Source organism: Strongylocentrotus purpuratus, unplaced genomic scaffold (genome assembly GCF_000002235.5).
Source record: "Strongylocentrotus purpuratus isolate Spur 01 unplaced genomic scaffold, Spur_5.0 spur5_scaffold_1, whole genome shotgun sequence".
In the NCBI taxonomy this organism is placed as follows: Eukaryota; Metazoa; Echinodermata; class Echinoidea; order Camarodonta; family Strongylocentrotidae; genus Strongylocentrotus; species Strongylocentrotus purpuratus.
This window is the reverse complement of record NW_022145594.1, coordinates 45,368,108-45,378,518: the sequence shown is the minus strand read 5'-3', so window position 1 is coordinate 45,378,518 and position 10,411 is coordinate 45,368,108. Positions and strand designations below refer to the sequence as shown.

Below are 10,411 nucleotides of genomic sequence, written 5' to 3'. Positions count from 1 at the left end.
GCTAACGATCACAGAAAACTTATGGCCATTGTGTGTTGTGAATAGGTGTTGCAATGCACATTATGAATGGTGTCTGATCAGAAATGTGTGTAGGCAATGGGGGACACCAGGTCCAAGATGGGGGCCTACTTTCCCCCAGTTGTCCATTTCATGTTGAAAGGCACTATCATGAAACATATTTGGTTGTTCGTGTCACCATTCTAATTTGAATGCATTTCATTTAAGAAGTTGTTTCTATGCTGTGAGTTTGATCAATGTAAAAGTCACATTGCCAGAACATTATTCTGAAAGTATTTAAACATAATTCAAAGCACCTTTATTACTGTAAACAAAAAACTACAGAAATATTTTGGGCCACATTGTTTTAAAATCGTTTCAAAATTACAGTAAGTTCATTGGCTGCATTGTATCTCTTTCAAAAAGTGTTTGAACTAACTATAACAATCCCATTTTCATTCAAATTGTATTTAAAGTGTCTTGATTTGTAACTGTCCCTCATTACCTACACATGTAGGTAATGAAAGAACTGGTGGTGACGTCATTAATCATTGTTATCTTATTAATCAGTTACATCATGACCACAATTTTGTTGCCAAATAAAGAGAAAAAATTACTGAAGAGAATACAAAACTTTCTGTATGTGTAACATTGTTCATGTTTATGTTAATTATGCAAATGTGCTTAAGGGTCTCCAATTCCCCACACCTACCCTAACTAAATTTGGACCAAACAAGATGAAAGATGAATGCAGCACAACTGCAATTGTTGCCAAAAAAAAGCATTTAATATGATTTCAAGTTGACATAGATTTAAAATATTGGCATTTGGCTGGCACACATATTTTATTCACATTAATATGTTTATAGAGGGCGCTATTTCAAAATATGCAAATAAACTGGTCATCTATAGCCATGCAACATCACAAACGTTTTTTAAGTGATGGTCCTAAAGAGATACAGACATTTGGCTGCCCAAAATTGTAGAAAAAAATCCTTATTATATATTTATTATTAATTTTTAAAGGAAAATCATGTACTTTGGCGGCCATTTTGTATGATGTCATATATCTTAAATTGCTCAAGGCGGACAGAGTGTCAGCAATTGGATTCTTGAAATAGAAGCTTTAGGCAATCAAAATCCATTGAAAAAAAAACTATAGACCATAAAACAAGGTTAGGCCAATAATCTGGGTTTGGCTGCCGGACTATAATAAAGAGCTTACATTTCATTTTTTTGAAATTGGGGCGTTTCCAATACTGGTCTTTACCTTTAAGTATATTTTGACATTATCATATTGATCTTGGATCTCAAAATACGAATTTGCATATTATGACATCAGCATACATGTATTTATGGACAATGATTATATCTCTGTAAATATTGTTCAATTTTCTTCTAAATGTTGATATGTTGTAGCTAAGACGATCTTCTACACGATCAGTACACATCATTTTTCATTTCGATGACGTCATCATACATGTAGTAAAAAATTCAATTAAAGGCCATATGTCAGAATTTTCTTAATTTGCGTGTTATGCCTATGGAAGGTGAATATCGTTCACATCATGAATCTACATGACCTTCATCTTTGAGCACTATCTACATGTAGCTTATTTGCGCTCTAGTTTCTCCCAAATTTTGGTATATTATAGCTGAGAATCATGTATATGGGCTATCAAAATGTGCCTTTTGTTTTTTAATCAGATGTTGGGATCATACAAGATTTTCAATTGAAAGTTGAAATTGCAAATTCTGTAGAACTTTGCAGGAATTATGAATATGTCACGTATGTCCTATTTGTGAAATTTAAACTTAGTATTCAAATTATGCAAGGTATTAAACCCATCTACTTTGTAGACTTTACTGTCAGACACTATTGAGTGACTGACTGACTGACTTCTTTTTGTTCTCTGGTAATAAAATAACTAAAATGAGCTTTATAGGGAACATGAGCATTTGTCTACATCAATAACCCACTTCTTGTAATGTTCCAAAATAAATTGATTGAATCTCTGCGCAGAACAATATACTGTAGGTAGAACATGACGGGTAGAGCATTACATGGAATAAGATGAAATTGTGAAATGTCAGTTAGGGTCAAAGTGGTAACTGCTTATTGTACGGGGTCAATTGTATCAATCTATCTTCCATAGATCCATAATGGTTAATATGCTACAGAGTTATGGATAGACCATAATGGGAAGAGCTTTTAAAAGCTCATATACAAAAGTGAACATGCATTCTTGATTATGTAAAACATTAGCATATGTATCACCTAATTCGTCAAAGTGACGAATTAAAGTCAATTTTTTTTTTTGCCGACTCTGTTGGCAGCAAGCCAGGTCTGTGTTGAAAAACCCACGCAGGAAGGACTTTCATTTAACTGCGAGGTGCAGTTGAATGTGTAAGATCATTACCGTAAATCATAAGGCGCACTTTTTTGCCGCCGAAAAAAATAGAAAGTCGGGGGTGCGTCTTATACACAGGTACATAATTTTTTTTTTTTTTTTTTTTTAAGTTTCGATTTATGGCGCTATGCCTGGCAATGTCTCCCAGCTCAGTAATCAGTGTGTTGACTCACCACTCGGAAACTACAACAACACTCAAATTTGTCTGTCATCTTGGTTTGAAAGTAATCTTTCTAATAGAACTCTATATGTAGTTTATAATAATAATTCCTCAAATTTTTTTTCTATAAAAAACATGATCGTTAGAGAGTAGACGCCATTTTAGTTAGTGCTCCGCCAACCATTGCAATTCTACACAATAGCAGCTAACTCAACAGAATGACGGGCGAAAGCAAATCTAATCGTACTAGATCAGAAAGCCAGGCTGATAGACGCCCGAGAAGAAAAACTAAGCAAGACGCCGAGAAAGCTGCAGAAATATTAAGTGATGAATGTGAAGAAAACAGCCAAGATCTGACCGAGACAATTAAATCAGCCTTTGAAACCCTGCTTACAGACAAGTTGTTCGTCGATAAATTTGTTACAGCCATCAGAGAGCAGTTGATTCTGGAAATACACGAATCTCTTTGCAATGAAGTCAAGCAATCGCTCGGCTTCGACATCGAATCCCGAGACGCGAGAATCGTAGCGCTAGAAAAGGAAATGGAACAACTAAAAGCCGAGAAAATGACAGCGATTCATGGCGACTTGCAAGACGTGAGAGGATCCATGGACGACCTAGAGCAATATTCCCGCAGGAACTGCTTAATCTTTTCAGGTGTAGAGGAGAAACGAGGAGAAAATACAACAGAAGTGATCAGAAGTCTATGTCGTCAAAATCTTGGCGTCGAGGTCAACGTTGCTGATGTCGACCGGATTCACAGGCTTGGTCCTGCTCGACCGAATGGCGAACCACCGGAGAACGATCGTCGACCATCGACTTCGAGAGCGACAACAAAGGCAAGAAACATCATTGTAAAGTTTAGCAACTACGGTGCCCGCGAGAGAATTTACAGCGCACGGAAACGTCTGAAGGATTCTTCAGCAATTATCCGCGTGTACATCAATGAAAACCTGACGAAAATCAGATCGAAGCTGTTGTGGAAAATCAGAAAAGCAACAAAAAATACAGAACATCGAGTATGGACACAGGACGGTGTACAGGGCAATTCCACGGTAACGGAAGGACACTCAGACAAGATTTTTGAACTTCAGGTTCATACTAAAAGAAATGTTTTATTAGTATGTATTAAAATATGGGGAACAAAATGTGTTTCAGTCAAGTGGAAAGCTTCATCAACTTCACAAAGTTTGGATAAACACTAATTAACTGGAAAAACCATGTCCATTTGTATGTCCTTCCGTTACCGAGATAATTAATATGCACATTCTTAAACTACTTAACTATAATGACAATTTTTTTTGGGGAGAATTAAAGGCACTTATATAGGTATTATATCTGTACTGTTTCACATCTTATACTAATAAAACAGTTCTTTTAGTATGAACCTGAAGTTCAAAAATCTTGTCTGAGTGTCCTTCCGTTACCGTGGAATTGCCCTACATGTAATCATCGTCAACAAACCCGGTGGTGGACGCATCAAGGTAACCCGTGAAAGTCATTTTGCTAGATTATCTGAACTAAACTTTCATGAATGATTTCGGACATTTTGAACTGTGATGCATAAAGCTTTATCTTAAATTTCTACTTTTGCTCGTTAAATATTATTATTGATTTCATATATGTTCGTTTTAATACTGCATTCTGTTTAAAATGCGCTGTACTATTTGTTATAAGTGCACAAAAAAGAATCAATCTATATATGCTTGTTCATGTGGAAGTATATGTCATGTAACATGTGCTAAAGCAGAATCATATGCATTACCCTGGATATGCCAACCTTGTTTAAGTAATGCCATTCCTTTTAATCACATAGTTGATGATTTAGACTTTAAGTTCGCTATTCATACCTTTTTTGAAATAGATCACCCTTCATTTCATAATGGAAGTCACGATGATTTACAATTTGATATTTTCTCCCTGAATGAAGTGATGAGTTCCCGTTTAGATGACCATATTTCTGATTGTAATTATTATTTCAATGACACCTTCAATGTTAAAATTAATAATCGAAAATCAGAAGGTCAATTTTCATTGTTCCACTTGAATGCTCGTAGTCTTATATCAAAGTTTTCTCATGTTCAAGATTACATACATACACTTCACCACGATTTCACAATATACGCATTTACGGAAACCTGGTTTAAGGGAGACCCACATTCATTTTATAGTTTGCCTAATTACAAACTTATTCAAAAACATAGAATTGGTCGTGTAGGCGGGGGTGTGTGTATGTACGTCAGGGACAATGTCACCTTCAAACCAAGGACGGATTTGGATTTTTGTACTTCAACAATAGATACTGTTTTTATTGAAATCGTAAAGGAAGGGAAGAATTTAATCGTTGGAACTGTATACAAATCTCCCGATACTTGTAGTGCAGAGTTTAATGACCATCTTGAAGAATGTCTTGGTAAAGTTAACAAAGAGAATAAACAATGTTATATTGCTGGAGACTTTAACTTTGATTTACTTAGTTACGCCCTTCATTCGGATACCAATGCATTTATCGATACAATGTACTCCTCCTCTTTTCTCCCTCTTATCACGAAACCAACCCGTGTAACAACTAACTCATCTACTTGTATTGACAATATCTTTACAAATGTTTTGAATAAGCCAATCCTGCCTGGTATTTTGTATTCAGATGTGTCTGATCACTTTCCCATCTTTCAAGTAACGAACTCTTTACCACCAAATTACCACACCCACTTGAATAGGAACAATGCGAGTCAAGTTAAACACCGAATAGACTTAAACTCATTGTGTGAAGATTTAGCATTGTATGATTGGTCTTTGGTAACATCCAAAACCAATGTCAACGAAGCTTACGATACCTTTATTCAAGATTTAAAAAAGATGATTTCAAAGCATTTGAAAAAAATACCTGGTAAGGATAGACGTAGATCATCAAAAAAACCATGGATTACGAAAGGCATTCTCAAATCCATTGGTCGAAAGGAACGCTTGTATAAGCGGTATTTAAAACTGAAAAACCCCTCCGTGAAGAAAAAGTATACATCTTTCAGAAATAGGCTTACTCACATTATATTATACGTGTCTCCAAAAAGAACTACTTTGCTGAAAAGCTTGAATCAAATCGGCATGATTTAAAGAACACTTGGAAAACTCTGAACAACCTGCTTGGTAGAGATAGTAAATCGAAATTACCCTCATTCATTCGTAAAGATGGTGTAAGGCTTACTGAACCAAAAGCAATTGCAAATGCATTTAACTCGTTTTTTGTTAATGCTGGTTGTTTTGATGATCCTCAGACCACTGGATGCTTTCGTGACTATTTGAAAACCAGCGTAACGCATTCTTTGTTTCTTTCACCAACAGATCGAAATGAGATCTTGAAGTTATCCTCTTCCTTGAAAAATAAACACTCATGTGGGGTGGATGATATGTCACCATACGTTATAAAGAAGTTAATTTCTTATATTGTTGAACCTTTAACCCATGTGTTTAATTTATCATTTATGTCTGGAACATTTCCTGAATCAATGAAAGTTTCAAAAGTCATACCTTTATTTAAGAAAGGTGATATACATGATTTATCGAACTATCGCCCAATATCATTGCTTTCGACTTTTTCCAAGATTTTAGAAAGACTAATGTACAATCGATTATCTACATGTACTTTCCTTCATAAGCATTCAATTATTTTTTCGGAACAGTTTGGGTTTCGAAAATGTTATTCAACAGAGTCAGCTTTACTTTTTGCATCCGAACTTTTGTACAAATTTTATGAAAAGAAAGAGATAGCTTTAGGAGTGTATGTAGACCTTAGCAAGGCATTCGATTGTTTGGATCACACAATCTTATTAAGAAAATTAAGTTTTTATGGAATTAGAGGCATTCCATTGGAATGGTTCCAAAGTTATCTGTCTAATAGAACACAATTTGTAAAATATAATGAATCTGACTCTGAATTGCTATTAGGGTCATTCCATCGGGTTGGGTCTTTTCAGCATTTTCACGTGTTTGAATGTTTAGAAGCTATTTACTCAAATTTGAATGTATTTTTAGAAAAATAAAAGTATGTTATATTGAAGAGTAATGTAGTACAGAATAAATAAACATGAAAACAGAAACTTCTTCATCATATTTTTTTTTTGGTGAGAGTTTTACTACCGATGTCTCAGCGATTTTGAGGGTGAAAGTTGTGACATGAAAACATGTCATTTTCATGAACTTATTTCTGGAAAAAAGTTCATCATAATGCAATGTTTCCTACTTAAAACATGTCACCTTTAGTACCCCTACTATGTCTGAGAAGCTCAAGTGAAATGTGCAAAAAATCGGCAAGTTATTTCATATTGAAAAAACACAATACCTACGTTACCAACGATGTCCTAGGCACTTTTTTCGTAACGGCGGTAATTCTAGCATTTTACACAAATTTAGCAGGATATTTTCTCAGAAAGTTTCATCTTATTAGGAAGGTACAACCCCTCATGAACATATGTAGAAAGAATGATGATTAAATCGGTCGGTAATATAAGAAAACAATTAGTTTACCGCGAAAATCGGGCGCGATGTCCTTCGTAATTTGGTAACGTAGGTGTGAAATTACGGTGTTTGAGATATAAACCAGCCCGCTAGCTTCAGTTTTCGGTGTTAAAATGACCTGCTAGTTATTCACCAATGCGCAGAACATGTTTTTTGCCGGACTGCGACGACCTACCCCTACAGTGCAACCACAAACGTGAAGATGTCTTTGTAACGTGGTGCAGCCATTTTCGCCCGTCAGCGCCCAAATTGGTACGTAATATGTTTTTAAAGTTATTTTTATGGCCCGAATTATTATCATGGACAATGAAATTCCATGTTTTAAAAATGTAATTCCGTTTTAAATTGTGTTATTTTCAACTTAAACCGGTTTTCAAACCATCACATGTGAGTGAATATTTTACTGTTGTCCCACATACTGATATATGTGTTATAACGAAACATGCAAAATCAATGCCGGACTTTTACCCTTAAAAAGCTAGTTTCTTAAACAGAAATTGAATTTAGTTATAAGAATCCCGTAAATAATGATATTCATGATGTTCCTACACCTCAGATTTTTTCTGACAAGTTTTAAATTAATTAATATTATTTATATGGTGCCATTAATTGTCATTGAGCAATGATGGCTGAGCCTAACGAAAAACACAAGTTATTGAACATTGCTTCCTTCAAGTTAGGAAGTTCAATCTGAGACCCGAAATACACAACTTTTTGGGCACAAAAGGGGGTTGAGGGTTGGGGTTGAGATAGAGAAGAATGGGTTAAAGGGGGAGGGCACCCCCCCCCCTCCGATTCAATTAAAATTGGATACATAATAATGTAATGAGCCTTTTTTTTTTTAATATAATTTTTTTTTAATTTTTTTTTTTAAAATAAATTAAATAATCATTGATCTGGCTCCCCTTCCCCCTCATCCAAAGGTTGAAGTGAGGGATAAGGGGCTTCAACACCTTCCCTCCCCCTCCAAATAATGATAAATAACAAATATAATTTTTGAACAAAAATTTATAATTCAACACAAATATTAAACTTAAAAGAAAAATCAAAATGAACAACCAATAATAATACCTACTTCTATTTGGGCATGCAACGAGCCAAAAGTGAGGAACTCCCTATCCATCTTGCAATCCTCTGTCTAGTTGTTCCATCCTTAATTCTTACAATTTGATTTTACAACAGATCTAGATAGAAGTACTTGATAATTGCAAACACAACACACGTTTGAAATGAAAAATCACAGAAACAGTTTACAGTTTTGTTTTATTTTTATCTCATTTAATATTCTTTACTCATTGGTTTTTATTTATTTCTTTTCATGCATATTTATTAGATTGCTGCATCCATTTCATTCATGGCTCCTATACCTCCCTTGAGGATTCAGCTCCGGCAGAGAGAGATCAAGAGAGCAGGCAAAATGACCAGTCATCGAAACCTTCCTGGAAAACAAAGATCTTTCCAATCTAATCACTATTTTGAAGAAGATATAAAGTTGATCATTGATATCTATCAATATACCTCTTGTATGAATACTGTTTTTTAATTTACTGATCAAGGGATAAAATATATTTCAGATGACATTTGATGTAGTCTGTCATTTTTCAATGAGTATAAGAGGATAGTTACTCTAATATCATACTGATGTTACTCGGACATGATGTCCGTGTAACATAGGTAACTGGAGGTGTTGAGGTGAATATAGACCATAAATCTTGCAGGTTTCCTTTCAATTGTGTTATCATCTCATTAAATATGTTTCATGCATCAATTAATTGGCACATTTCATGGAATGTAGCCAAGATTTTCTATGCAAGAGAAAAGATTACCCTTTAGAAAAAAACATGATCTGAAGATTGCTAGTTCCTCATTTGTTTCATGTTTATAAATTGATATAATGTTGCTGTGTTCAAGTTTTAAGTATTCTAAACTATTGCTCCCATCATCTAAATGTTTTCCACACACAAAAAAGTGGAGTACAGACTGTGACAAAGTTTCAGATCAGAAAATAAATGAGCAAGTAAAAAAAGATGTCCTTGTAACGTTGGTTTTTTGGTGTGTCTGTTTTTTCATTTTAAATGAAAGTGTGCGAAGGAATACACACAATTCCAGTGGAATCTATTGAAGAATGGGTGTTAAAAACAGGATATAACAATAAACAAATTATTCAACAACTCTGAATTTTGAACCTTCATGTCACAATTTATGACCCAACCCGATGGAATGACCCATTAATGAAGCAAGGTGTTCCTCAAGGTAGTATCTTGGGCCCGTTATTATTTTTGCTCTTCATAAATGACACTGTTGAGTCTTCAAGGAAATTACATTATGTATTGTATGCCGATGACACAAACATCTTCTATTCTGGTAAAAATTTGAAAGACTTAATTTTCGAAGCCAATGTTGAACTTCAAAAGGTTGCTAGCTGGTTTTCATCAAATAAACTAAAAATTAATCAGACCAAAACAAAGTTCATGATATTTAACTTTGGCAAAAAAAATGATACTTTAATTGAAAATGTTAATCTGACAATAGATGGTAACTGTATTGACCAGGTACAATTTGCAAATTTTTTAGGAGTTGCCATTGACAACAAACTTACATGGGCAAAACACATTGAATTAATTTCCAGGAAGATTCGGTCCCAAGTCGGTGTAATGAATAAGCTCAAAAGTTTTCTACCATCCTCTACCATGCTTTCTCTATACTATACCCTCATATATCCTTACCTAACGTACTGTAATTTAGTGTGGGCGAGAACGTCTAATAATTTATTAAAGCCCCTTATCATACTTCAAAAACGGGCTGTTCGGTTGTGCTGCAATGCTTCCTTCAGGGCGCACACCTCTTCATTATTTAAATCCTTAAATTTACTCAAACTTCCAGATATTCTTTCTCAACGGACTTTATTATTTATGTACAAACTCCAAAATAATTTGCTACCTGTAACGTTTTATGACAGTTTTCATTTGAACTCGGATGTCCACTCCTTTAATACAAGAACAAAAAATGACTTCCATCTACCAAAATTCCCTAACTCATTTTTGCAAAATAAATCAATTAGATATCAAGGTCCTCACAAATGGAACTCCATGTCAAATTATTTAAAGGGTATTAATAACCACAACGCATTTAAACTTAAACTGAAAAGAACAATACTTGCCACTTATTGATTTATTGAAATACATAATTGATTCATATATTTTGTTAGCATGTAACATTATTATTATTGTATTGTATTGTATTGTATCATATTTCATCGTATTGTATTGTATAGTATCTGTATGTTTTTATGTTTGGGGTTGCTTGTTTACAAGTTTTTAACTTATTT

At 34.4% G+C, this 10,411-nt stretch overlaps 1 long non-coding RNA gene across 1 annotated transcript; it reads left to right on the top strand.

Moving 5' to 3' along the window:
- The first annotated feature begins 6,508 nt into the window (after positions 1-6,508).
- Positions 6,509-9,109, top strand: LOC115921153. The gene is made up of 2 exons (XR_004062781.1): positions 6,509-7,335; positions 8,417-9,109. It is a non-coding gene; the product is annotated as an uncharacterized LOC115921153 (long non-coding RNA).
- The last annotated feature ends 1,302 nt before the right edge of the window (positions 9,110-10,411 follow it).